This window comes from Zootermopsis nevadensis, unplaced genomic scaffold (assembly GCF_977971745.1).
Source record: "Zootermopsis nevadensis isolate Lab colony 2312 unplaced genomic scaffold, Znev_1.0 Znev_ptg000040l, whole genome shotgun sequence".
Taxonomy (NCBI): Eukaryota; Metazoa; Arthropoda; class Insecta; order Blattodea; family Termopsidae; genus Zootermopsis; species Zootermopsis nevadensis.
Window position 1 is genome coordinate 100576 of NW_028259172.1, and position 27300 is coordinate 127875.

Genomic DNA, 27300 nt, shown 5'->3' on the forward strand with positions numbered 1-27300 from the left:
GACATGCAAGTATAGTGACTAGCGAATTGCTTGTAAGTGGTCTAAGCATTTCATGTTGAGTTGGTTTTTAAATCATGAAGCTAAATATTTTGATGAAATGAAAGTGTTAGATGAAATATATAATGGTTTTTATTTCCATAAAGTTTCTGAATTGGCATTGGTTTAAATTGATTCAAGATCAAATGGGAATTTGATGTTGCAGTAACGCACTTTCAGGTTCTACACCAGCAATAAGGGATTTCTGTAAGGTGAAAGGTCTTTACATACTGGTCACTAATTTCGATATCTTGTTAAATAGGCAATGGACAGGGTCTAGTCTGATGGCTAACTTAGGCAGAAAAGTGTTTTGCTAATCCCTTTATCAATACAGCGACAACAGCAAACGAAAATAATTCATTTTCCGGAAAAGCTCCGCATTTGCGTGTCAGCGAATGCAAGTCTCTCAGGAGTAGCATTTGTTTCATTTGCTTTTCATGGTTGTTATCGTTACTGCTGGAAACCCCCCCCCCCCCCCCCCCCGAGGAGGAGATTGCCGGATTACGTTACTGAGGCCACGATCGTCCCAGGCCGGGAGGTGGTACGGCTTGGGGAGGGTAAAGCGGTGAAAAGTCAAAAGAAACTACGTCGAATAATCGAAGTATATTATTTAATGAAAAATATTTAAATATAGGATAAAAAGAATCGAGACACCTTTCAGGGCTCAAACTCCGGCTGGGTATCCAACCCCAGACGCCCAACTAAACCCCCACAAACCCTGACTTGCCTTCCGACTTTCTCCTCGAGTCGTTCTCTCTCCGGCGGACACACACAGACTGCCCTTCTGCCCTGCTGTCTGATCAGGGTCTCGAAGCCGCCGACTCCGAAGAACTTAGAGAGGGGAGATAAGCCACTTCGAGCCATGAGGCATGGCTCACTGCCCATGCACCTAGTATGAGTTTCACGAGAGCAGATTAGTGAATAGATATCTATTTAAACGTAATTAAATAGCACGTTCTGATAAAAACTTACGACGGACGTTTCCCCTATCAAATGTGTTCGTGGAGAATTCCAAATCCGAACACTTACATTAAATGAACCTGCTAGTGGCAGAGGCGTTAATTGGAAAGTGGAGACGTTAACCAGTTTAAGCTGCTTACAGCAACATTACAATAATTCTTGTAGGGTAGTTACAGATCGACCTCATTTTTGTTTCAATTCTAAAGGGTTTCGACGACGGTAGTTTACACTTAAAATTATTTGTTGTCAGGACTTTTTCCATCGTCTGTTCTTCAAAATTACGACGTTTCGGAGGCTAGTTGTGTCTCCGTCTTCAGGTTAGAGGTACCTACTCTGTTCGGTCCCTTAGATAGAGCTAGGCTCTGTCACTGGACAGAACCAGCCTCCGAAACGTCGTGATTTTAAATAAAGACAATGGAAAAAGTCCTGAAAATGAATAATTTTAACTTATTTTTGATCTTTGACAGGGATAGTGGAGATATCTTCTTTCAGTAACTTCTTACAGTACGCAAAACACTTCAGTTGAACACATTCGTCAAACTGGTAACGGAGTAAGGAAGTTAAGTACAAATAGATGAAGCTGAATTTGTGTAACGTGGAAAACAGGATCAGCTTGTCACCGAGCTAGTCATCAATGATTTTTCAGGTTATTACAAATGATGTATCAGTTGATGGCTTCAGCTGTTGAGCATGTGGTTTGACTGCCCCTTCCCGAACAACCTCCTGTCGTTCTCAGTTAACGCAAACGCCTCGGAGGGAGTTCTCATCTTCCTAATGCTTCAAAGGGGATCTTTGTCCCCAGAACCAACAACACCAGACATATTGTATTACGCCAGCACGTTCGTACGCTAAAAATGTTCCACCATGAATTTCATAATGGTATGTCATATGCATAATTCTCTAGAATCTTCGCATATGAATACACATGGAATGTATAAGGAGGTTTTATTACACTGAGACATGTGGTTCATGAAAGATTGAATGTAGGGTGAATTGGGACAAAGTGATACATAAAGAACAAATGGTGGTCCTCACAGATCGGGAATATCGCGGTCTTCCGGATCGAATAAGAAAGACCCGTCCTTTGAAATGTTTTAAAGTTTTAACATAGTTATGACTTTATAATAGACGATACACAAAGCCTGAAATAAATAAAGCAGCAGAGTAATATGATACCATCGCACAAAACATTAGCTTGGGCTTACGTCATTTTCTAGTTGTTGTTCTTTGAACAAAGAGCATAAAATGATAGAAATCATGTTTTCCTGTCTGTAAATCCGGAAGGTTTCATCTTTAAAAAAAATTGTATTAAATTTAGTATTGACAGGTATGTACTAAATGTTGTTGGGAGAATTTCATTTTGTTTTATTTCGTCAAGTGTGAAGCCATTTATCATATTTGCATATTTCGTAGTAAAGCCGCCCCTTTGATATTACGCAGTTTGACTTCCCATCACCGTAACAACCAATGCACGGAAAACGTCAAGACAGTAGTTAGCAGTCCCGCGTTGTATCCGAGAAGTACCTCCCGTATCTTTGCCCGTGTACCTGCTGTCCTGAGGGTTTTTGTGGTTTTGCTAATTCTCTACAGGAAAATTCTGGGACAGTACATTAAGATTGGCCGCGACCGCTTCTTCCCTTCTTTATTCATGATTCACAGTCATCGTGGCAAATGGCAGTGTGTAGGCGTTGTAACCTGCTCTGTTTTTAAATTAACCAACGGAAATAGGTAATTATATGAAGGACAAAAGAAATTCAAGAGGAAAGGGGTAGACAGAGGAGGAAATGAACAGAGAAAGGCGAGATAGAAGGATAAAAGTGGAAAGTACGAAAGCGAGAAAGCCTTTCGTTGAGCAGTGGCCGTAATCCAGTTGTACATTAATTGAAACTGTGTCTTTAAGGCTGTTTTTTATATTCCCACAATATGTCCTTGTCTTCTGAATGAGATTTATTGCCCGCCTCAGTGGTAGCCCCTTCCGTATCGGGGTGACGTGAGAGCAAGGCATTTGAGGTCGGTCTTGAGCTGCCGATTCTTGGTCGCTGTATTGTTATCTTGAGCTAACCGCGCACCTCATTTCTCTGTCACTGGGTCTCACCTCATCAGGATCAGAAGCTTGAGGTCTGGTTACCATGGGAACACGTAGTCACACCAAAAGATGAATGGATTCCATGCACGAAGGAGAAGAATGAACTCGTGCGTTTACCTCGCGATCGGAAAGAAAAAAACTAGCAAAAAATATCGATTATGGATTCACATAGATCCCCCCGTGATGGCGTCCATATTTTAGAAGGTATTTTCCTGACTTACGTAGAAAGTGGTCAGGACAACGTCATGACATCAAGATCAAAAGTTAGTTCGGCCTGCTGTCCGAGTCATTTGAACCCATGAATCATAACGGTGAATAACATGTCGTACACCTATAGATAAAGTCGCGAAGCATTGAACTGAGTCGTATATGGGATTAAAAAGTAGCTGAAAATATTTTATTTGTCTGTGTTCAAATTAAGTCTTTACTGGTGGTCTGAGGACAGTCACCTTTTCCCGTACCTGTCCGCGAAACCCGTTCGGCGCTAATTTCTTGGTTTTGGACTTTATTCATTATCTGTTGATTGTTATTATCAGATCACATCTCAAATGATGGACCTTCCTTCGTCTTCCGTTAGGTCAGAATTCAATACATGGAAGATCGAAAATAATAGGTGCCTTCTCCCCCCACCTCCCTGAAGACGAAGGATGATCCATTCTTCCAAACGACTGTACAATTTCATTTTTTATGAATAGGTACTTTTTCAGTTGTTTACATTTGTGCCATAACATCAGGCTACTGTTTTATCTGTCTCGATTTTGCATGTTTTATGGTGTGATCGGCCAAGTGTTGAGGAAGAATACGCATCTTTCGAGGCTGGTTGCTGACAGTATCGTTAAATAAACAGCAAATAAATAAAAAAGTACTAAAATAAAAGGTTTCTGATAATGGTGTGACGCATTGTGTATAATTCTATTAGACTTCATCTGTCGTCTAAGAATTTACGTTTCCTCGGCTGTGTTCTGTGCCAGTTAATTGGAGTTCACTACTTCAAACTGTATTTCTCTAAGATACATTTTAATATTATCCATCCATTATACGATCTGATCTCTTGAGTGATCTAGAGTGGTCAGTTTTCTTCAAGTTTCAAAACCAAAATTTAGTATGAAGTTCTACTTCTCATCTTCCTGTTCATACTAGCCTGCATTCCTACTCCTCGTTTTATTTTATTTAACCACTCTAGTAATATTTCTTTAACATTGCAAACTATTAATTTTATTGATCGAAATCTGAACGTTGACAAAAAATATCTGCCGGTCAATCTCAGATGACCTCTTCACGATGCTCTGTTTTCGCTGATGATAAGTACCGTATTTATCAGAGACACGCCTGGAATCTGTTTTGTACATCGTGTCACTAAGCGAATTCTGCACATGCGTAAGACTCCTTATATACCTCAATAATATCTTGTCATTGAATGGTTGATGCACCCCTCAGAAAATTTTGGTGGATGCCACAGAAGATATGTAATGTATATTGATTAGCTGCAAAGTATTGTGCCAGTGCGTGACCTCCAGGAACTAAAGTTCAGCACGCCACGCTCTAGCGTTATTAAAATCGATACAGCTAAAAGATTTCGGTTGCACAAGTGCTCAGATACCTGATAATCGTATGAAGATGGAATCTGCCGGCCCTAAAATGAGACTAGTAGTTCCCGAGTATTTAACGATGTTTTCGTTTTAGAGCTGGGAAAAACATTCAGTGCAGTGTCTGGCTACGGATTGGACGACCGGGATCTCCCCGTCAAGGGCAAAGGATTTTTCTTTTAGCTTCTCCGTCGAGACCGGCTCTGGGGCCCACCCAGCCTCCCTTTCAGTGGGTACAGCGTGGTTCCTCTGGTGTGACGCTGACCTCTCACCTCAAGAACGAGTAGAGCCCCTCCCCCAAAAGCCAACATGTAATTATAACCGGACACATTTACTTTCTTAAATAATAATAGGAGTTTTGTATAGGTTATATGAAGTACCTGGTCGGAATGGCTATGAATAGTGAATTGAATAGGATTTGGAAGGAAGCGGTCGTTACATATTTTAAGATAGGTCTACTCTCTGTGAATTTGCATTGATGAACTGAGATAGTATGCTCCCCCGAAACGTTGGTATTTATCTTAAGTTCCACATGACGTTACAGACCTGAAGACCAACCATCATCTTCACTGCCATGATAATAAATAAATACATTTTTTGGGGGGGAGATTTTAGGAACTGCAGCAGTCAGCGTTATATTTCATGTTATTGTTATTTACTTTTCATTATCACTTTTATGTGAACGTCTCCAGTAATATTCTTTCCATTGTCTTTATATCGAAACAAAAATTTCGAAATTGAGCATATTATATCTGATTACTCTCGACCTCGGATTTTGTGGCCAGCACGGAAGTTTGTTAATCAAGCCTCTATTTCCTCCATGCCAGTTTTAACGATACAATCTGTCTCTGTAACGTGCTGACACATTCCCAGATATCGGTTGCCATAAATATTATTTCTCTTAGCAGGAGCTCGTCTAAATAACTTTGTACTAAACTACGCAAGTCTGTATAAGTAACATTCTTACAATATACTGCAGACTAAAACGTAGCCGAAGTATCAAGTAACACGAAACTGATTCTTGTCTGATTAAAGTAATGTAACGTCCCTATGCCCAATGCATTTGGGTTGATGAGACAAAGCGCCTCACGTTCTTAACCTCGGAATTAGTTGGAGGTGAGTCTTTAGCACGAAGCTTCTACCATTTTAACCACGTCCTAGATCGTAATCAACGACTTTTAGGGACCCGGCCCGATGAATTTACATTTTTGGTCACTGAGCCAAGCCACTCATTCGATTATTAGTCGCTTGTTTGTTAGTTTGTTAGTTTTGCAATCAATGATCAGCACTACGTATTACTTACTCTACATTCACAAATACACATTTTTTTGTATGTACGCCTTCGTTTGTATGTATATGTAGGATGATTCTTAATTACACGCAGTAAATATAAGTATCACGTTCTACTCATAAAATCAAACGAAAATTTTTGTGTGTGTGTGTGTGTGTGTGTATTTTTAAATCTAATATTATTGAACTGACGCTTCTAAATTAAAGCACATCCAGTGTGGTAATCGTCTGAAAAGTTCGAACTCTCTCCTTGTTGATATTATTGGTGGTAGGGAATTAAAGTGTCCCCTGATATCCCACCAAAGTTTAATTAAAATCTGTCAATTGACCGAACAAGTTATCACATGAGATAAACACACCGAAACGCAACTTGTCTTCCTTAGAAAGGAAATTACATGGAGCCGTATCGATCATCAGATAATGTCTTGCATCGCCACGTCGTTTCTAGGAACAGCTGATTCTGTCATGTTCTTTTTTGTTGACAGTCATGGAGTTCTCATGGCTTATGTTATGATACTGTGAGAAACGTTTGTCAATAGGGATGTAGGCACGGCTTAACTCAATGTTAATTTGTAAATATGAATTTAATTCCGTATTAGGCATATATTTACAGTTCTTATTAAACATAAAACACAACTCTACCACGTTTTGTTTCTGTCCTTTTCCTGTTGCAAGAAATGCTTTCTCTCTGGACTCCCACTGTAAAGAACTGGAACCAGAAACTTCTTTTCAGTAGATCTCTCGTACCCCCCCCCCCCCTCCCCGGCTCCGGTCCTGAACCCTTTTCCCACTTATTGTCGAGTTAAATACCGTACTTTTATCTGAAATTACAATCTCTGCAAAGCTTTTGGACAATCCAGTATTTCTTATCAGCAGACAAATTAGGGCTTCATTATATAATAGTTCACTTTCAGAGTTCGTAATTCTTACTTACGAGTGTTTTCATCTGTTAAATTAACTGGTTATAACTTGTATTATCGAACACGGCTTAAAGGTTTTTAGAGTGTTGAGGGAAGCGGGAAGTATCGCGGTGACTGGGAGGGGTAATGCGCCTTCGTGTAGAAAAAACGGGGGTTGAAGGTCGGTTAGAGGAACGAATTCGAGAAAGATGAAAGTTCCATGTAAACTCGATACCCTTTGCCTTTTATTAAATGCATCATTTTTAAGCTTGAAAAATAAATGACTGGTCTCTCGTGCACGCTCTTTGAATGACGAGATTCCCCCCCCCCCCCCCCCCGTAAATAGCAGAAAAAAAGAGGCTTTGCTCTGTTTCCTCCTTTTGCCGTTGTCGTTACTGATTTGTTGAAATCGGATTAAGGAACAAACACATTTTTCTCATTAGTAAGACATTCTTCGAAGCTAACCCTAAATTCTGATTTAAAATGTGAGTAATAAATGTATCAATAACATGTAAAAGAAATTAAAATGTTATTCGTAACTTGTTCAAATAAATTCCCTCGACAATATAGGTCTACTTTTACATTTACATCATTATAGAGACTCCGCAAATTTCCATGTGAAAGAAGACTCTCTTAAGCATATTATTGTAAAAATTAATTAGGGAATTTACGGGCCTAAAGATGATACTCTACGCTATATAGTCTGAGCTACTGAAAGAGCGTCGATAAATAAACTACAAATAAATATAAGTAAGTCAACATCATAAGAGAACAGCGGCGAAAGAATGTGCAGGGTGATACCCATCTTTTGTTCGCGACGTTTGTCAGTCTCTGAAGGCAAACGTTTTGATACTGCCTTGAGTAAGCCTTTACCGATTCCTTTCACACCCCTGCCAGTTCATAATTTTTACGATCACGTTCCCATTCAACCCTGCATAACATGCTCAGTTGAAGAACACCGTAAAGTTTGAATGATTTGAGGTTCACACTACGGCGAGTATGAAGATTTCCGTCTTCTGGGTTGCTGCGCTGTGTAGTCTGGTCGATATTAACCAACGTTTCAGAGGTCATACTGCCTCCATCATCAGGGCGATGAGCATGAAGATTTAAGTCTTCTGGGTTGTTGCGCTGTGTAGTCTGGTCGATGTTTACCAACGTTTCAGAGGTCATACTGCCTCCGTCATCAGGGCGATGAATATGAAGATTTCTGTCTTCTGGGTTGTTGCGCTGTGTAGTCTGGTCGATGTTTACCAACGTTTCAGAGGTCATACTGCCTCCGTCATCAGAGTATGAAGATTTCTGTCTTCTGGGTTGTTGCGCTGTGTAGTCTGGTCGATGTTAACCAACGTTTCAGAGGTCATACTGCCTCCGTCATCAGGGCGATGGATGTTGGTAAACATCTACCAGACTACACAGCGCAACAACCCAGAAGACAGAAATCTTCATCGTAAAGTATCTTAAAAAGAAATCATTCTTTAGAATATTTAGAAACCAACCTACTGGAATCAGGAACGGAATGAATCAATAAGCATCGGTTGAAGCTTCTATATGTGAAGCTTTATAAATATAAATTTTTCCGGGACGAAATATAAGATGTAGGAAGACGCTTTCCATTCTTAAGAAATATTATCACTCTAGCGTTCACAACGACTAGCGATTTTCAACACGATACAAACAGAAAGAGGGAAGATTTGTAGGAAGGAGAAATGAAATACAAAGAGTCAGGAAATGGGCGATACAATCCAACTTTCGTTTTGACTTTTCTTTTTAGCTCTTAGTTCTGTATCGTGAAGGAGATATTCCATATTTTGGAACAGTTTTCGTGAATGAAGTTTTAAAACCAGCATTTCTCAAAGTTTCTTTATTTTAATTCTTTGTGACTACATCATATTTTACATCATTTAATGTATTTTACTGGAAATTTGGTACAGTTCTTATCTATATTATATGCATATCTTCTTTGGCTTTCTGTCAATGTGAATAGTTTATATTTATGTATATTTTATTCTGATATGCACCACATCGGTATAACCTTGTACAAAACACTATTATTTATGCCTCTTTCCTTTCGCATTATTATTATTATTATTATTATTATTACCTTACATGACCTTCAGTTCTTTATTTATGACACTATATTAAATTGTGGGCATAAAACAGGTAATGAACATCAGATTTACTCACTTTTGTGTTATCTGCTCTGTGATGCACTGAATGTGAGAAATCACCACACGTGTATACAATTAGAATAATTTATATTGCGATCAGAATCTCATAACTGGCTTGGAAACAGTGGATAAACCTACGCATCTTATTACATCAAATATATGTTCATGTAGGTCACTGCATAAATACATTACATTTCATTTTAAAATTCTAAAGAAAGCGAGTCTTTTTAAAAGTCATGCAATAGACCAATTTATGTTACACTTATTCTGCAATGCGAGTGATTTTTAACAAGGAAATTGTACATATAAATTCGTATGGAGAATGTTTCTCACAGAGTAACATGGTTGAGCCCAAAAAGGACAGCTTCCACAAGTTGTTTGTCACCTTAAATTAGGTGACAAACAACTTATGAACGAAGGAGTGTTGCGGTCTGTGAGTACTGCACGATCACCGGACTTCAACTCAATTATATTCTTGAGTCCACGTGAAGGATTCATTGTCCTGCAGTGCTGCCAACATCCCAGATGGGATATGGTGTCTTGTTTGCTGGGTGATGATCAGTGTTCGTCGCACTGTTGATGTGTGTCTGTGATCATTCTTAACAAATGCTAACGGTGGTCCGTTTGAGCATTTGACGTGAACGAAATGCTAAATACAACAACAAAATTGGTAATTATCGAACTGTTATAACATCCTCCATTTTAGGGACACTAATTTGCAGTAGCTTAATAATGAAATAGAATAAGATTTTTTAAATTAATTTTGGTACCTACTCTTGTTTCATAAAACACGGGGCACTGCGATTAAAGAAAACAAATGAATAAATAAGACTGTCATAGGGGGTTACACGTACTCATAATACATACAAATATAAACATATTGTAACCGTGTCACAGATTTTATATTTTCGTAAAATAGGACACTTTCAAGACGTTTTATAAAGTCACGTATGAAAGATGGACAGGTTGGTCTTACGATGTTTGCTTCATTTGTGAACTCTTACATTTTTGAGACTTCACTTCTTCGGCTTCACATTCACCTCATATTTCCGTTCTTTGGATTGTCACCACTCGATTGTCAATGCTCATCTGCTTAATGCTGTCAGTGTGAGAAACCACTTTCAGCTGTCGTTCATATAGAGAAGTGAAGGGACCGAATATAATAATTTTTATGAAAAATTTAGAAATAAATTATATTCCTAATAGAGTTTTAGGTGGAGATTCAAGAATTATGTCTGTATCATTTTTGAAACTCTGAAATTTTAATCAGTTCAATGTATGTTAATGACAATAATTACACGTACAGGCCTACACCCCTCGTATTAATCTATTAGTTAGGATAAGATAAAGCAATTACAGATTTCGGTGTAGCTTTACCTGTAATGAATTATCTTTACGTAGTATCTTGTTAATGCGATTTTTAATCATAGTGGGACACATCGTGATTTCTGCAGTCGTTTGTATCTGAGTGTATCTGTACTCTATGATGACTTAGTTAAATGAAATAATTGGAATAATAATAATTTTATTGATAGAATTAATGCAATTAGAATAAATTTTACAACATATATTCACCTTAAACGTGTTTATATAAACTTAGTTTTATTCTTGATACAAAAATTTAACGATCAATATAAGGGGAAGGGCAGGTAATGTAATGGAGCTCGTTTTACGTCTGAGACAAGTTTTGACGAAAGCTCCCAGTGTCATGAATTCCCCTGAATTGAAAGTCTGACGTCATTTTCGTGACGTAAGAGTCTTAGATGTCAAGATGCTTAAAAATTAAAACTTGGACAATTCTTGTAACATAATCTTCCTTGTGAACAGGAGAAGCTGGTTAAAACTTATTTTTTTCTCGTAATAAGAACTCAGAATATTTGGAGTAGGGGCATTCTTCGCATTAAATGCTGTCATTACATGTAGCGCTGTACCTTTCATGAAAATAACCTGCAGTAATCAGTTATACGTTAAAGTTTTTCGTACCATGTTACAGTCTGAAGAAGTTACAACAAGCGATATCACGACTTATGGCGTAGGAATAGGTAATATTTGTTTAAAGATGAAGTTTTTTATATTCTGCTAAGAAACGAAGAAAGAAAGAAACACTGTAATCCAATTGTGGCCGTGTATAGTATTCACTTTTAGTGTGGATTGTACATTACGATTATTAGTAGGAAGGAGTGTTTATACCTCGTTAAATACCGTGAAATCAGCTTTTCAGATGTATCAGGTATATTTTATGACTGAACAGTATTGGTTTGCTGAAAATTTAATACCATTAATAAGTACAAAGATTATTTCAAGTGTTTAACTGGGATTTCAGACATTCCAGTTTGTTATATGGTCTGTATGACCCAGAAAATATTCTTAGGCTGTTTTAAATATTACGCAAACTAGAAGTTTAGAAGGAGGAAATCATAATATTTGTCAAAGCTTGGGTTCCATAAATTGTTACAAAGGTTAACCTTTGATGAGCAGATCACACCATGTGAGTAAAACGGATGTTTTATGTTTTGTAATTATAAGTTCGGAATGTGAGCGAACACCAGGCAAGTCAGAAAATAGGTATAGAATAAATAGTCTATAGGTACAGTATAGATACTGTTCTAAGTGATGTGGAAAAGGGTTTAAATGTTTACCATTAGGAATTTGGATGCTTTTTTCCCTTTCTGGCACTTACAACACGAGTATTTACACAGTAATAGCATTTTCAGTGGTTGGGTAAGGACAGATAGGACCACAGCAAATGGGGGATAACTTCGTGTATCTGGGACTACGGAATCCTTTTGTCAGTTACATATTCCGCATTAAAACGTACCGATTTAGTATTTGATGTAAGCGGGAAAAACACTTTTGACGGAATTTTTTTTTTAGTTTAAGCATTTAAAAATATCGTGTTTTGTTAATTTTTAAAGATTAGAATCCTTGAACAGTTTTTGATAAATATATACACAATGGTAAGAAATATAAATAAAACAGTGTGCAATCCGTCGCATTCTGGTATAGGGAATGACACATAAAGAACACAAAATATTTTTCGTCGATCTATGATTTATGGTTCATTGGTTTGTTATAAATATGTTGTATGAACTCGCAATTAGTTCTCTTTCTAATGTGCATGTCAACACCGAAAAGGCGACTAAATGTCAGTTTTGCCAGTCATTATTTAATAGCAAAGTTACGACGGCAGAGATCTTTTGTGATATCACGTAGAAAACAAAATACTGTAAGAACAGTTGCCAGTTCATTACTGTATCTTTGTTCCTGCAGAAGCAATGTTCTTCATCCACCGCTGTTTCACTGCGTATCTTGAAGTCCGTAAGCCTGAAAAAGAAAATAAATAATGTCTAAGGCTGATTCAAGAGGATTTAAAAAAAATACAGTAATTTAATCCACTTGGGTAACAGCTTTAGAGGTGTGGAACTGCAGACAGTTAATCTCTTGTGATTATATTTTAAAATGTACGTATGTTTCTGCTAATTAGAGAAACTGAACGCATTTTAAATGCTTATAAAATTTTAGTCTGGAAATATGAAGGAAGAAAAATTTACATGGGTGTCTGAATAGTTTTAAAAATGATATTTAAACACAGTGTATTGTGGTGTGGGCTGGATTCATCTGGCTTCGGACGGGGCCCACAATCGGGCTCTTTTCAACACAGTAATAGACCTTCTGGTTCCATAAGAGGCGAGGAAATTTTTGACCAGCTGGACGATCAACAGCTTATTAAGAAGGACTGTGTTTCTTGCAGTTGCATGTATTTCGACGTCACATAATCTAAGCAGTCGGCACAGTGTCGTAGAATGAAGGAAAACTAACTGATCGAGATATGTGTACGTAATACAAATGAAAGCCGGTACAAAACTAGATGGCAGTAATTTTGTATTCTGTAATGGCATAATGCCCTGTATTTTCTGCAAATTATATAGAGTACATTGTTACGTCACCTGATTTCTGAGTTTGAAAATCGCGTAGCTCGGTTTGCGACATTAAGGCAGCTCGAATCACAAAACAAGTGACATGACGCACGGTAAATAAGCTGTGGACGAGAATTACCATTAACATAAGAATAATCTTATTCCTAATCACTGTCACTGCGATCTGATAAGCTTATAGTAAATTGAATGTTCTCTCATATTTTTAATGGAGGTCAGATAATGTCCAAGAGGATAATGGAAATTAATTGGACTAATAATAACAGAACATTAATTGGAAAGGAGGCCTTGTCTGTATTACTGTATTTGTATTCAATCAGAGCGGATTTATAGAGTTGAGCACCATTTTGCGGCAGTTACTGATATATCCCATCAAAATTATAGAGTGTATTTCAGAATCGTGGCTAAGTAGGACGAGGTATTAGGAAATTATTGCAGTGATATGGCCATTTGTCCAGTAATTCTGTTTGTAATAATCAACAAAGTGAGGACAATGGTTGTGAGTTTTTTGATGGCGTAACAAATCTAGCGTATGAATGAACACCTGTATTTTTCAAAGTTCATTTGTTTCGATACATCTGTCTGGTGATTTTCGAATAAATTTAGTGTTCAGGGATTGTTAATTAATATCAAATATGACATTTCAATGCTTTCGTCACAATATGGTATGAAAGCAGTGATTGCATTTAAAATAACCTACATCTTATATTAGTGTACTTAAGTGTATTTACTCTGTTCCGGTATGACATGTTTTAATTGTGAAGAACATCGACTTACGAGCCTCATACTTACATATACGTTGCTGATTCCGTTCTTTTCTTTTACCGTAAAGAAATTAGAAGGCGCCTATTTTACATTGGATATTGCAGTCTGGAATCTCAAACATCTATAGTTATCGAACGAAGGAACGAGAGCTATGAAAACGTGGACGGAAGAGACCACTTGGGAGAGACAGACGGAGATGGGAGGGTAATATTCAAATGCGTTTTCAAGAAATTTGGACTGGATTTGACTGGGGTTCAGTGGATTATGTGGTCTTGTAAACATGGTAATGAACTTTTGGGGAAATACTGACGAGGTGAGCAATTATAAGCATCTCAAAAGGGACACCATCGGGTGTTCCTTCAACATTTTCTTGCATTATATATTTCAAGGTGAATTAACGAAATAAGACTCTCAAACGGCAAATTTAACATCAAAATATCCGCCCAGGAAAGTAATCCCCTTTCTTAACAGTAAAAGAAAAGTATTAATTTATGTGACGCTTTTAAGCAATGAACCGTGTAAATTGGGTTTGTTACAGCTTTTTCAGAACCTGTGTTCATGTACAGGTACTAACAGTGATTGCAGTATAATTTTAATTAAAATAATTCTACAGTGACTTTAGAACCGGGACAAAGGGCGATTCACAGGCCACAATGACCTTTTGTCATTATCACCAGGGTTTGAAAATGAGAGCGAATTATTTACGTCGATGACGAAGCTTTTAGAAATACATGGAGTGAAAGTGATATAAATATTGTGTTACTGGCATCAATAAGTATGGCGAACATGTTTATAATACGAGCTTAATAAAAGAATAGTAAACTTATCTGCTTTGAAACCCCAGTGAATGGAACGAATATTGAGTGGCTGTATTTGAAAACACAATTTTACGTCATAGAAATGCATACGAACGGCTTAGTAAATGTTGAGTTGGTTCACCACTCAGCAAATAATCCTTTACGTACAGCAACTGCCTGTATCCTATGCAAGGCCAGAATTGAAGTTGAGTACTTGGACCAGAGTGACTGGAAGCTGCCTTAGAAGTAGTTGTTTCGACCCAAAACAGTGTACATTTAAGTGCTTAATTTTGGTTACTTTTTGAAGAAACGTCAGTAGTTTTCTAGGAGCTATGGAAGACGTAATATTTCGGAGCAAGGAACTACATAGTAGATGAAAACAAGTAGTCGTGAGAGAACTTAATGAGGCCTTTTCTTCGAGCGCTTAAGGATTATACGTACAGTGATGCTAAGGTGCATTTTAAATTAGTGTAATAATTACGCAATTTATTTGTGGGCTGCATTACATAATTACAGACTGAGAACGCGTTAGATTTGCCATGTTCGTAAGTGGAAAATCGTTTCTTTAGATTTTGACATTAAACACTAAGATCGCGGGTTTGAACCTTCTATGTCTTTCGCCTTCTGTAAGTGGTGGCTTTTGAATAAGCCTATCCCACGCCCTAGAAATCCTACAAAATGTCTGAAAGCCTTGAAAAGGTCAGAGGACAGAATCTCGTAGTAATACAATGAGGGCGCTTGGCGGCTGTGCCGCTGGAGTGAGGAGAAAGGTGTAGCAACCGATGTAGTGGTCGCGGATAATGGAAAACACCTTGCCGTGCGGCCAGATATCCCCACTGTAGATTGCGATTCAGCTGCCCATAAGACAGATTAATAATCAGTTAAGTATTCAGGTTTTACCATATCAATAAATAGATTTTTTCCGTACCACCAAGTGATGAAAAATTATATTACCTGCTCAAGATTATTATGTAAGGTATGAGATGTTGACGATGGCCTTGTAGTTGGTTACTGAAGTTTTGGAGTAACGTACCGCCTCCATGTTCAGGGTGAAGTGACCAGGTACAAGATTACATGGCGTCATAACACAAAAGATGACGATCGACCAGTTAACTCTGGTTTGTTCCAAAGTTACGTAAAGAATTGAGACTAACCTATGTTATGTTGGAACACGTACCGTTGGGAAGATTTCTGGACCGCGCTGCAAGGTCCTTGTTGATGGTTTTGACCAGCGAGCTACATCAACCTGCAAGAACACAATACACGACACATTAATCAACACGTTTTAACACATTACAGACGACTTGAGTTGCGATTACAATACGTGTTTCAGCTTTCGGCTTATACGTTTCGATTGTCCTCAGCTTCTCGGGCCGAAAACACATCGTACTTATTTTCCTTGTCCGTAATGTGGTAATGATGATGATCTTCTGGGTTTTAGTGTCGAGTATGCACGGTGCTAAAACCCAGAACAACATCATTATTCTCACAGCCGCGAATACCTCAGATGTCACAGAAATTAGAGTTACAGTCAACTTATCGCTTATTCATTTAACGTACGATGCTGAATCAACTGCTATTGTCATGTAGGATCGAATGAGGATGTTAAGATGACAGGAAAAGTTCAAGAGCTAATGAGCGATGACCATATTGGTCTTTTAGGCTGTAACGCTGTGTGGACTTGGTAGATAGCAACGTTTCGGAGGAACATTCTGCATCAATCTTCTCCCTTTTGTTTTTTATTAGAAACTTCGATAATTTATTAATGACTTTGGAAGGGGGCCTTTGGTGGCCGTTTGTAACACCTACACTAGATTAGCTAATTATTATCGAAGTGCCACTGTTGACGTATGTAATAGTTTAGTTATGAATATATCTTTGTTTCGTTCATTTATCGTGTGTCCATATCTTTTTGGGACACTCTGTATTCTACATACTGTGGGAGCATTGAATGAGGTACAAATACGAACATCAGTTTAGGATAGTAGACGTCTATCCGAATTTCGAATGGAGTACTTCACAAATACATATCCGATGGGTTACCGTTATAAATCGACCTAACAGGTAAAATTTACAACGTTGCACGACTTATCCATTTATGTCATATATTATATGTTACCAGCTGTATATTATTTAAACCGTGTACGGGGAAGTTTTGTAAGTTATGTACAGTATACGGACAGAGTAAATTGAATAATTGATGTCACCGGTGTTGAACATATCCTGCATCGGATTGTATGCTCCACAGCAGGGATACATGATCCAGGTATTGATTCTTCGATCACTTCGTCTAGCGGTTATCACTAAATTATATTAACGATTTCTAAACAATCGGGACACTATATTGGAAGACCTCTCATGGAACATTACAGCGTCTCCAACACAATTCTCTGATTTATTTGGTGTGGTAATTTATGGCGTAATTTTATGGTTTGTCTGTTTAGATACGAATAAAATGTCTTCCCCAGGAACAAGTGAACTAATATTCACATCTTTATGAAACTTAATATGAACATAATGACATTGCAGACAATGGTATCCACCTGTTTCTTAATTTTCTACCAACAAGAGCATTTACATGGCTGTTATACCACCTTTTCTTGATCATGGAATATGTGTGCATAGAGAAATTTGGGAAAATATCCGTTTGCCAAGGTCACGTTTTATGGAATTTCAAGAAACATGGCGGCCCCTCGAACTATCCCTTTTTCATTTTCATGGTAATAACTAATAAGTTATTTAAGCTAGGGGTTCCTAACCTTGTACGGAAATATATCTAAAACGTATCACAAATTTTATTTCAACAAACATGACGGCGTTGCAAAACTCTTAAATTAATATATATGGCAAACTGAATCTGTATCTACTGGAAATTATATAGAGAAAATGGACTACTGACGTTATGATTATTCGAATATAGTTTATGAAATCAAGCATTTTGAGGCAAGTATGAGTCAGATACCTGCTATATTTTCTTTATGAATTACGAACCTAGCCGAGGTCGGGCCCTTCTTCGGCCTGCTCATTGGTGGACTACTGTTTTGATACGGGTAGTTGCAACGTGTAACGTCACAGCAATGGCAGAAAGGACTCGTGTGCCAGGCTCAATTAGTACTCGGACCTAATTAGTCAAAGTGAATAGGAATTTTACCACCGTTTCCGTCCTCTTGCGCTCTCTGCCCCTCGTTCACGTTTGCAAGTCCTTTTTACACCACTGCACGGCTAGGCTCGATATTTGTGTGATGGCGTTTTTTATTATTTGGACCATCATCGTGTCTCTGCCCCCCCCCCCCCCCGCTCGCTAGCTGACATGCCTAGATTTGTTGACACGCTGCCCGTCACATAGGAGTCCATATGTCGTAATGTAATTATCAGTTGAAATCGCCAATAAAGGTCCTTGCTGTAGGGAAATTTGCTTCGGTAATGTTTGCATGTGGTTCGTAATTTTTAGACTCTGAAATCTACGCTTTGTACTAAAAAAAAAGGAACTTTAACTATGAATGTACAGGAAAATCCTTTTAATGACTTTTTTCCTCTTAAGTGCAGATTTGGCCAATGAAACTCCATTGTACAATGTGAACATTAGGCGTTTTAAATTCCCTTGTACTGCTTCTCTGAATCAAGGAGTGACGAGCTGGAATAAATTCAGTAGTCTGTGCCAGGTTAGTTCGGCTTCTTTCCCCTCGGGTTAAGAACAGTTTCTTCGTTCGACCCAAGGGCCAATTTTAATCTTTTATTTAACAAAAGCTATTGAAAAATGAAAATATTTCACATGATACGCTTAAATATGAACGATATTGAAATATGCACGAACAACTATACAAATATCGGTGAACGTTCTTATGTCGATGTAGACTCTCATGTCGTGTGACCATACGTTTGTTTATGCCCTAACAACGTTTGAATTCATCTGATAAATTTTTATGAATACTTGTAACGAAATTATATTATTACAATACATTCTGTATTTTACTTTTTATTCATCTAACGCCATTTGGAGAGTTCTGGCCCTGAGGTCAGCTTTCATTTTCCCTCAATTGCTTTTTGCAAATATTATTTCGTTCCATCTTCGTCTTCCCTATATCACCACTTCATCCATTCGTCTGTGTGTAACGTATCACAGTAAGAAACAACCAATATTTATGTTGTGTCTGGATTGGCACTTCCCACTGCTTGCTTTCTCTTGTTTTGTGGGCTGTTCCGTGGTTAAATCAAATGAAAGGAGCTAATGTTTTTAGAATGCACCGTAATGGGGTTTATAAGAATGCTGTCATGGTAGTACAATGTGATCTATCATTTCATATTGAGGTTCCCTGCGGTTCGGAGTGTTCGTTGTTTCACGCTACAAATAATTAGTAACATTGCTTTGTATTTTTTTATGAAAGAAGAGAGACAGAATGTTTCTAACGAAATGTATTCATTATTATATCTCAAAAGGACCTCTAGGGAACATGTAATTTTTTCCAATGTGAAATTTATTATATTCAGATGAAATAGAACATCAGTTGTAGGATGAAATCGGAACGTAAACCATGTCTGTTTATGAAAGCATGCTAATGACATTTCTATATGCATATTAAGCACGAAAGAATAAGCATTTAGGTTGGTAAGCGCTGAAGTTTCTGTTTCATAACTGATTTGTTATTCGTTTGAGTTTTCGTATTTGTCTTGTTAACTTGAAGCGATTGAAGGAAGAACAGTATAAAATAGGCCACGATCTTTTCTCCCTACATTAATTACTTATGGACATTTTATTGTTCGATGCTATATAACGTGTACAGTTGAAAGGCGTCATTAAATTATAAAAACTTGTTTCGGGAAGGACCATGTTTCCTTTTAATCCAAGTCAACAATCAGGAAATAAACAATGCAGTGTAATTTAGTACCTAACTACAGAATTTGTCTGAGATAACCTGTAAATCCTAAGGATTTAACGGCGGTCTGTAGATAATTTTGCTTTATTTCTTATGTCATGAGAGTGTTGTGTTTCGTCCGGTTTTTTGACGTGGATTGAAGCGGGAGGCATCCCATTCGGCTGGCAGCGGTTAACCAGATTCATAATCAAAGAATAAAAACTACATTATCTGGAATTATTCGTCAGCCATTTCAGTTTAACATATTGTGTAGTTTACATTATTGTATTTGCATTAAGCATTCTCACTGTCGTTCATCTGAACATGTATGACAATGATAGTCATACAAATAATGCAAGCAAACATTAATCTGTAACCATGTAATATTCCTGTTTGTGTAAGGACCAATTCTGCTGAGAAAGCTAAAGAACCAGCGATAATTTACCTAAACGTTATTAACCAGTTAATATTTATAATGGAGATGCGTCTTATTCGTTTCAAGACGGACCTGAATTTTTATATACTGTGTACTTGTTTAGGGTTTCAAAGGGCTAACAAACGCGTCACATTATTAACAGTGGTATTTAAATTTCTCAAACATTGCTTTGAGTTTAGACAGAGTGCATATTATGCAGGGATCAAAATTTTCAACAGTCTACCATCTAATCTCTCAAGTCTTGTAAATAAAAAGACGCAATTTAAAACAGCATTGAAAAGATACTTAATTACACACTCCTTTTACTCTGTCGATGAATTCCTAATGTCTACAAGTAAGTCGTAATTTATCCTTTGTTTGTATTTTTGTGACATTTATATGACTTGTATTTGTATAACATGTATTGTATTATTATGACTTATGCTACATCCCAGTGCCATTTTATCGTGTAGATGAAACAATGAAATTTATCTGGGTTACAGACTGGCGCCAAGTGGACAACTAAAGAACTTAAAAGAATAAAAGTATAAAACACATTTACGTCCTTGGTTGGCTGAAAATTGTCTATTAAGACAGATTTATCACAGCGAATGGATTCTAGATCCAGTTTAGATTGGAACGAGAATTTTAAATGAAAGAGAAGGAATACGCTCGCCCATCAGATAAAACAATCCGTAACGGACTTAGCATCATCTTAGATATGTAAGAAGATAATTTCTAATAATAATTTGAAGAGCTGGATGTAAAAGAATGAATAGGAAATTGTCAAGCGTAAGTGTGTATAATGTTAGTTCCCGGAATTAAGACATTCCAGTGGCAAATGCTCCGGTTTGGCTTTGGTTTGCACATGTTACATTTGTATACGAATTAGTTTTCAGACACAAGAAGACAGGAACGTGAAACATGTTCGAAAGTTTACAGTCTGACGAAGACGAACTGATTGCCTCATTATGTATGTATCAACAAAAAGTTAAACTTGAAGGCCTATTAATAAGGTATGCAAAATTTCGAAGAATGGATTTTGAAACTACTTACAGGTCTACCTACTCAAGTTTTAGCAAATCTAATTCGTGTTGAATTAATTTTTTAGTTGTGAAAATGATATTTTGGACTTTGCCCATCGTCTAGATTTTAAAAAAAAAATCTTCGGAAAATGTGAGTCTTGTTCCGTCTTCAGGCAAAGAAAGGGAAAGACAGGAATCTTGGCTGTTGGGCATCCCAGTTTTTTTTGCCTGAAGACGGAAGACAATCCAGCCTCCGAAACATTGTAATTTTACTGAAATATAGACGATTAACAAAGTCTAAAATGCCACTGTTACAGATTATAACTCACCGTCGTCATAAACCTTCAGACTTAATTGATTTTCTACCTCTATAATATTAGTGAAATTATTGACATAAACATCGAAAGAAATTTTCGCACACACGTGATAGCTTTATACAGTTACATGATTGAAAGGCATATACGAGGTGCGATCGGAAAGTTTCAAGACTGCGCGTATAAAAACCCCGTAAACTTATCTCAGGTATTAAATTCATCCATCACCCTCGAAGTAGTTCCCCTGGGAGTGAACACAACGATCCCAGCGCCGCTGCCAAGCCTGGAAGCATCCCTGGAAATCTTTCTTTGTCAGCCTGTCAAGCACCATCTGCGATTCTGCCTGAATCTCTTCTATCGTCTCAAATCTCCTTCCCTTTAGCTGAATTTTCATCTTTGGGAAGAGGGTGCGGGATGACGGCCATGGTGATTGAGGCCAAAAACTGCCGAACTTTGAGGGCGGTGTGCGCTGGCGCGTTGTCATGATTCGTCGCATGTGGAGTTCTTCCTTTAGAATCAGCCTATCCCAACAATGTCGCACAAGTCGTTGATGGTACGACGTCGATCTTCGTAACATTTTCGGGCGTTGTGCTCGAAGATGGTCGTCCAGAACGCTCGTCATCATCGACAGAGGTTCGGCCATTTTTAAAACGTGAATGCCACACAAAAGTTTGCGGACTCCCCAAATGCTTGCTTTAGCATTTCATAGGTTTCCGTAGCCGTTTTGGCGAGTCTTTGGCAAAATTTGATGCACACGCCATTCCGAAATCGCAGGAGGGTCGGTGTAATGCACTACCAAAACGCCCGTAACTAAGAAACAAATGCTAATTCGATGATGCCGGCTGGCACACTGATTCACTATGAATGTAGGCCGCACCCCCTAGCGGCAGAAGCTCGTACTACATCCGGTTCGCCCTCTATTGACACAGTCTAGAAACTTTCCGATCGCACCTCGTATGCACGTAGTTTTTCCCCCTGTTTGTTATTGCCCTGTGAAGTTGGAGTACTCCAGAGGATAATTCTGTTTCGAGTACACATTAATATGTTATGCTTCCATAATTATGTTCGCTATTCTTTAATTTATGTTTGTTTGGCATACTGCAATTTGTATTCAGGTTATGTTGATTATATTCTTCTTTCTTGATTAATCCTGACCTTATGTGATGACGTTTTCCACCACACTGTTCCAAATGGATGCGTTGTCTGTTAATTAAATTCCTCATGTATCCTCTGCCTTAAGTATCTGACGTCCATAGTTTGATTTTATGTTATTGTTTCCTTTATAAAATATTTATATTTTGTCACGGACCGTCTTCATCATATTCACAAATCAGCGTCTTATTTTTAACCCATTTTACATTATTTGAGGTGATCAAGTTTTATTGTGAAAGTTCTTTTTATTAAAGCATTTTACCGGTTCAGTGTTGTGTTTATGTATGGATCATACCTCAGTTACATATTATATACATCCTAAATGTAAGGTTCACTGTAAAATGTGGACTTGCACTTATGCAGAAGAAACTTCTTGGATTAAACGCAAAATACGGTAAATACTGGATAATTACTTCTTGAACGCCGTGGTTTTATTGCTCTTTGGACCCCTTCAACTGCGACAAGTACTAAAGTTATTTAACATCCTAGCTTGGTACATCATTTAGCTTCTGTATCATCGAATTACAGCCGTTTCCATTTATCTTTGCTGAATAGTCACAAGTCAGTACTAAATCAGGCTATAAAATAACGAAGAGTTAATTATATTTAATCTGTCCATTTCTGACAGCACGTCTTAATTCTGCCTCGTCCGGACCATTGACTTTTTAGTGCAGTGTAGTAACGCGACTGCGAGATATCACGTGAAAATATCGATTGTGTAGTTTTCAAGTTTAGTTAATTGCTTAGACTTTACATTTTGAAGTTGAAGTCTTTGTTCTTTGCATGAATAAATACATGTCCTTAATATAATTTCAAAACCGGTAACAAAATAAAAAAATAAAAATAGACTCTGTATATTATCTGTTTAACATTGGTAAGAAAATCATCTGAGATTTAAATTAACGCTAACTTATTTACGTATGTCCCATTTTACAGTTATTTGGTACTTTAGTCATGAAGGTGTTAAAATATGCTCTTCTCGTGAACTAAGAATAGGTCCAAAGTAACATTTACTTTGGTTAAGTATTTTCTGACCTGATATCAGTTGTCGCTCAGTATAGGAAGTTTACGGTATTGGGCAGTCTGAATACTGGTTATCAGTGCATAATATTCATTCAAGATTTAAATGTTAGAATGTTAGTTTATGTCATGTGAATCGCTGTAATACAATTAAATACTATTAAATTAAAGCTGCTGAACTTCTTTCAGAGAGATATTCTAAAGGGTTACACGATTTAAAATGGTGAGATTGTACATTTAATGCTATAACGCAACAGATTTCTATTGCCCCGATATATATATATATATATTAGCGATAAATAAATATAAAAGAGGCTGAGGTATGTAACATTACAATGAATGCGTTCTAATCTATATGTACTCCAGTTTGGAGTAAACCGCTCCGCTGTTGTGTACGCAAGGAAACTGTCGGTTGTGATGTTACCTGATATTAGTTGGATTGTTTTACATTTCTGCGTAATATTTTCAGTGATGGGCCCGTATTCATTTACGAAGGGTAATCACCATTGGACTCTGTAATTTTATAGTCGGGTCTCTGACCAGCCCGGCTTTTTAACCATTGTAACTGAAGTGGTTGTAATCATATTATTTCACATATCTAACATTTAATTATCCGTAGAATTTTATTCTCAGTGATGACAATAATAGTTGAATTGTAAAGGTTCAGTCTCCCCCCCCCCCACATACACACGCAAATATGTATGTATGTGTAGGTCTATATAGTACTGTGTAACCTGTGAATATTTTTTATTTATTTTTTCCATAGACTTATCTTTTCATCCGTATCATTAATTTCCTTTTACCAAATTCACGCAACGTGAAATGAATTCTGCACGTTAATCGAAACTTACGTAACCTTTTAACGAACTGGCAAAAAGCAAGGAAAGGTTTCATTTCCGCAGACTTCTAACAGCAAACAAAATATAATAAAAAATTAATCTGTGGAACGAAAGAAAAGCTGTGAAACTAGACGGTTTCAAAATATGAGCATCCACGTTTGATATTACTGATGTCTCGCCGGTGTCCTTAAATCAGAATGTTTGAGAAATGAAGAATTGACGAGATGTCCAACTTACAAAGAGAAGTACGCTAAGATAACAGATGAACTGGGAAGTAGAGGACTGAAGATTAATTACACGAGACTCTCAAAAACACTAAATTAATATCAAATAATTAATATTACGACCCCCGTCCTATATTGATGTCGTTTCGTGCTGTTGAAATAGAATCTTTGCATAAAATCAATGTTTTTTCAGGCTGAAAGCGATTGTATAAATTCTTTATAGGTCTATTTCATCGTATAGGTCTATACCCATTTATACATTTCAAAATAAAATCATATCTCTAGGTCTGGCGCCATTTTGAATTAAATATGGGTGGATTGAAGGGGAGGGTGAACGCTGAAAAGCAAAATGTTATTTTTCCCCTTGTCTCATAAGGCAAAAAAGTTTTATCAATTGTATTATAAAAATCTCTCACATACTGAATTCTATTATCATACACCTTTTACGCTAACAGAGCATTTCGTGCGAGAGACGGACGTAGTTGCCACTTAACCAGAGCGGACTCGTTCTGTTATCTGTGGATTTGCTCGGTCACCAGGGCTGGCGGTGTTGTGTTAATTCGAATGTTAGGCCACTTGTATGCCTAATTTGTAGATGGTATGTGCGTGGTAACTGGGAAGGAGACTTTCATTCAGGCAAAACAGCCCAGTCAGAGACATCCGGCTATGAGTTGTCGAATCATCTCAGCCCTTGATGAGCCTGCTGAATCCACTCTTTATTCTCACACCCTATTATTATTATTATTATTATTATTATTATTATTTCCTCCCATATTCCAAACGAAGTCTTGTCATCAGGTTTTGTGATTACAATACAGGTGACTCTCGTTATACGCTCTTTCGGTATCCGCGGTTTTATTTCAGTATGTTGAGGAGCATCAATGTCATATCTGCAGCCAAATTTTAAAGCCTGCTGCGTGCGGTCATCCATCTCCAAGATTATCAGGGAATATGATTCAGATAACAAGCTTAACATCAGACAAATTGTGGCGCCATTAAAATGGCGTTTGTTGTACGTTTCCTGTTTTGAGTATACGCGGCGATTCGTGGTAATGCAACCGCCGTGTATAACGATAGTGTCATGTTTTGTATACGTTTGTAATCGCCATACGTCCTGTATGTCTCACCAGACTTACGTTATAATTGATTTCCTTAATATTCCGTGAACACTACATAGTGTGAAGCTCATGATTATGTAATTCTCTCTGTCCTCATGTCATTTCCTCTCGTTTGGGTCGAAATTTTCTCAGCTTGCTGTACTCAAACGCGCAGGTTAGGTCTCTTAATAATGACTAATATGTCTCGCCTTGGGTGTGAACTCTGGTATTTTTATGCCCTTAATATTCGAATGTAGTTCGTTCGTAGAATTTAAAATACGCTGACATTTTAGGTGGTGTGTTACTTTCTATTCATTCTTTTCTCCGTTGCTCTCAGCGCTAGGTTACTTATTTCCTGTTTCTTGCTCTCTGTGGTCTGTCTGATATTAGCTGTTCTCGTCCTCTGACAGTTCTGCATGATGAACCTTCCATCTCCGAAGAAGCCACTGGGGGTTGAATGAGCGGGGGTAGATGGGCTAACGGGTTGAAGGGTCTGTCAGATCCAGGACGTCTCATTCACGTTATAGTTGAACACACCGGGAAATGGTACTAGGGAAACCGACACACACATGCGAATGCCTGGCGTACACATCTCACAATCAGGGCCGTGCTATTTCAAGAGAAGCGACATGACAGTAGCGATGCGGTACGAGCAACAACGTTATGGTAGTCGAAACGGAAGATTGAACACCACGAAGATCAAACGCTGCCACTTGTCACGATATTAAGAGAGTTCCTCGTCTCCCTAAGATCCATCTTTGTGTTCTCCTCGGTCTTGCAATTGTTTTTTAAAACTTTCTCCGCAAAAGTTCTACATGCATTTATTCTCTCCCCATCCTGGCTACATTTACAGATCATCTTGGCTTCACTGATTTAATTACCTTACAAAACGTTACAAAACGAAAGAAGAAATTATTGTTTTTCGTATCACGATCTTCAACTTTTTGGGAATAAAACGAGATGATAGTTTTTCAAACTGAATGGTAGCACGTATTTCGAGAGTTCAGTACTACAGTTTTGACTATGTTTCATAATAAAATTAATAATCGTATCATTAAATTACCAATACGTTATTCCTAGTTCCATAACTACGTTTGAATCCGGACATTTCTTATATATATATATATAGTGGGTATAATAATTCAATTTAATTATTTTTTATTAGAGTGCTGCATCAACAGTTAGATAATAATAATAATAATAATAATAATAATAATATTCGCTCTTGATAAATTTGTAAACTTACAGTTTGCCAATTACGATATTGTAGGATTTATTGCATTCATTATTATTGTTTGATCGTGTTTTATGTAGAAATAATAAGCTTATCATTACTGCTATGATAATGATAAATGGTATTTGGAAGTAGAAGGTTATGATTCTCTCGTATAAATTACTATTTTAGAAAATTTATAACGTTATACTTAGATATTTATAACATCATTACTGTTTAATCTATTCTGTCACGAAAAGTGCATGGAATTTGATAACCACTTTAAAAATGAGGCCATTCTCTATCATCTCATCTCCTTATAATTACAGCAAAGTTTACTTAGGGTTATTGTTTTATGTGTTATCTCAACCGCACTTGACAGGTACACTGTGTTTGTTATCGCATATAAAAATTGCAGTGTGATTTACATAATATAGATCTTGGAGTGTAGTGAAAAGGATCACTCGTCGCTGTGCTGTCTTTCGTAATAACAGTTTTCTGAAATGGAAGTTACTGCGTACGGAATGAATGGAATGTTCCATCCTAAACGATAAAGGCATTACGGCATACTCCGAGCATTGCAATGCAATGTTTTTCTTTCCTGTCTCGTTTTCTTCCCTTTCCTT

General features: G+C 37.4%; 1 long non-coding RNA gene across 1 annotated transcript in view; it reads right to left on the bottom strand.

Moving 5' to 3' along the window:
* Positions 1-12023: 12023 nt before the first annotated feature.
* LOC110839040 (uncharacterized) overlaps positions 12024-27300 on the bottom strand; it is a 49427-nt gene continuing 34150 nt past the window's right edge. Inside the window, exons 2-3 of the long non-coding RNA XR_002546313.2 lie at positions 15677-15768; positions 12024-12349 (exon numbers count right to left, since the gene is read on the bottom strand). This is a non-coding gene — a long non-coding RNA (uncharacterized LOC110839040). The remainder of the gene's footprint in view (positions 12350-15676; positions 15769-27300) is intronic.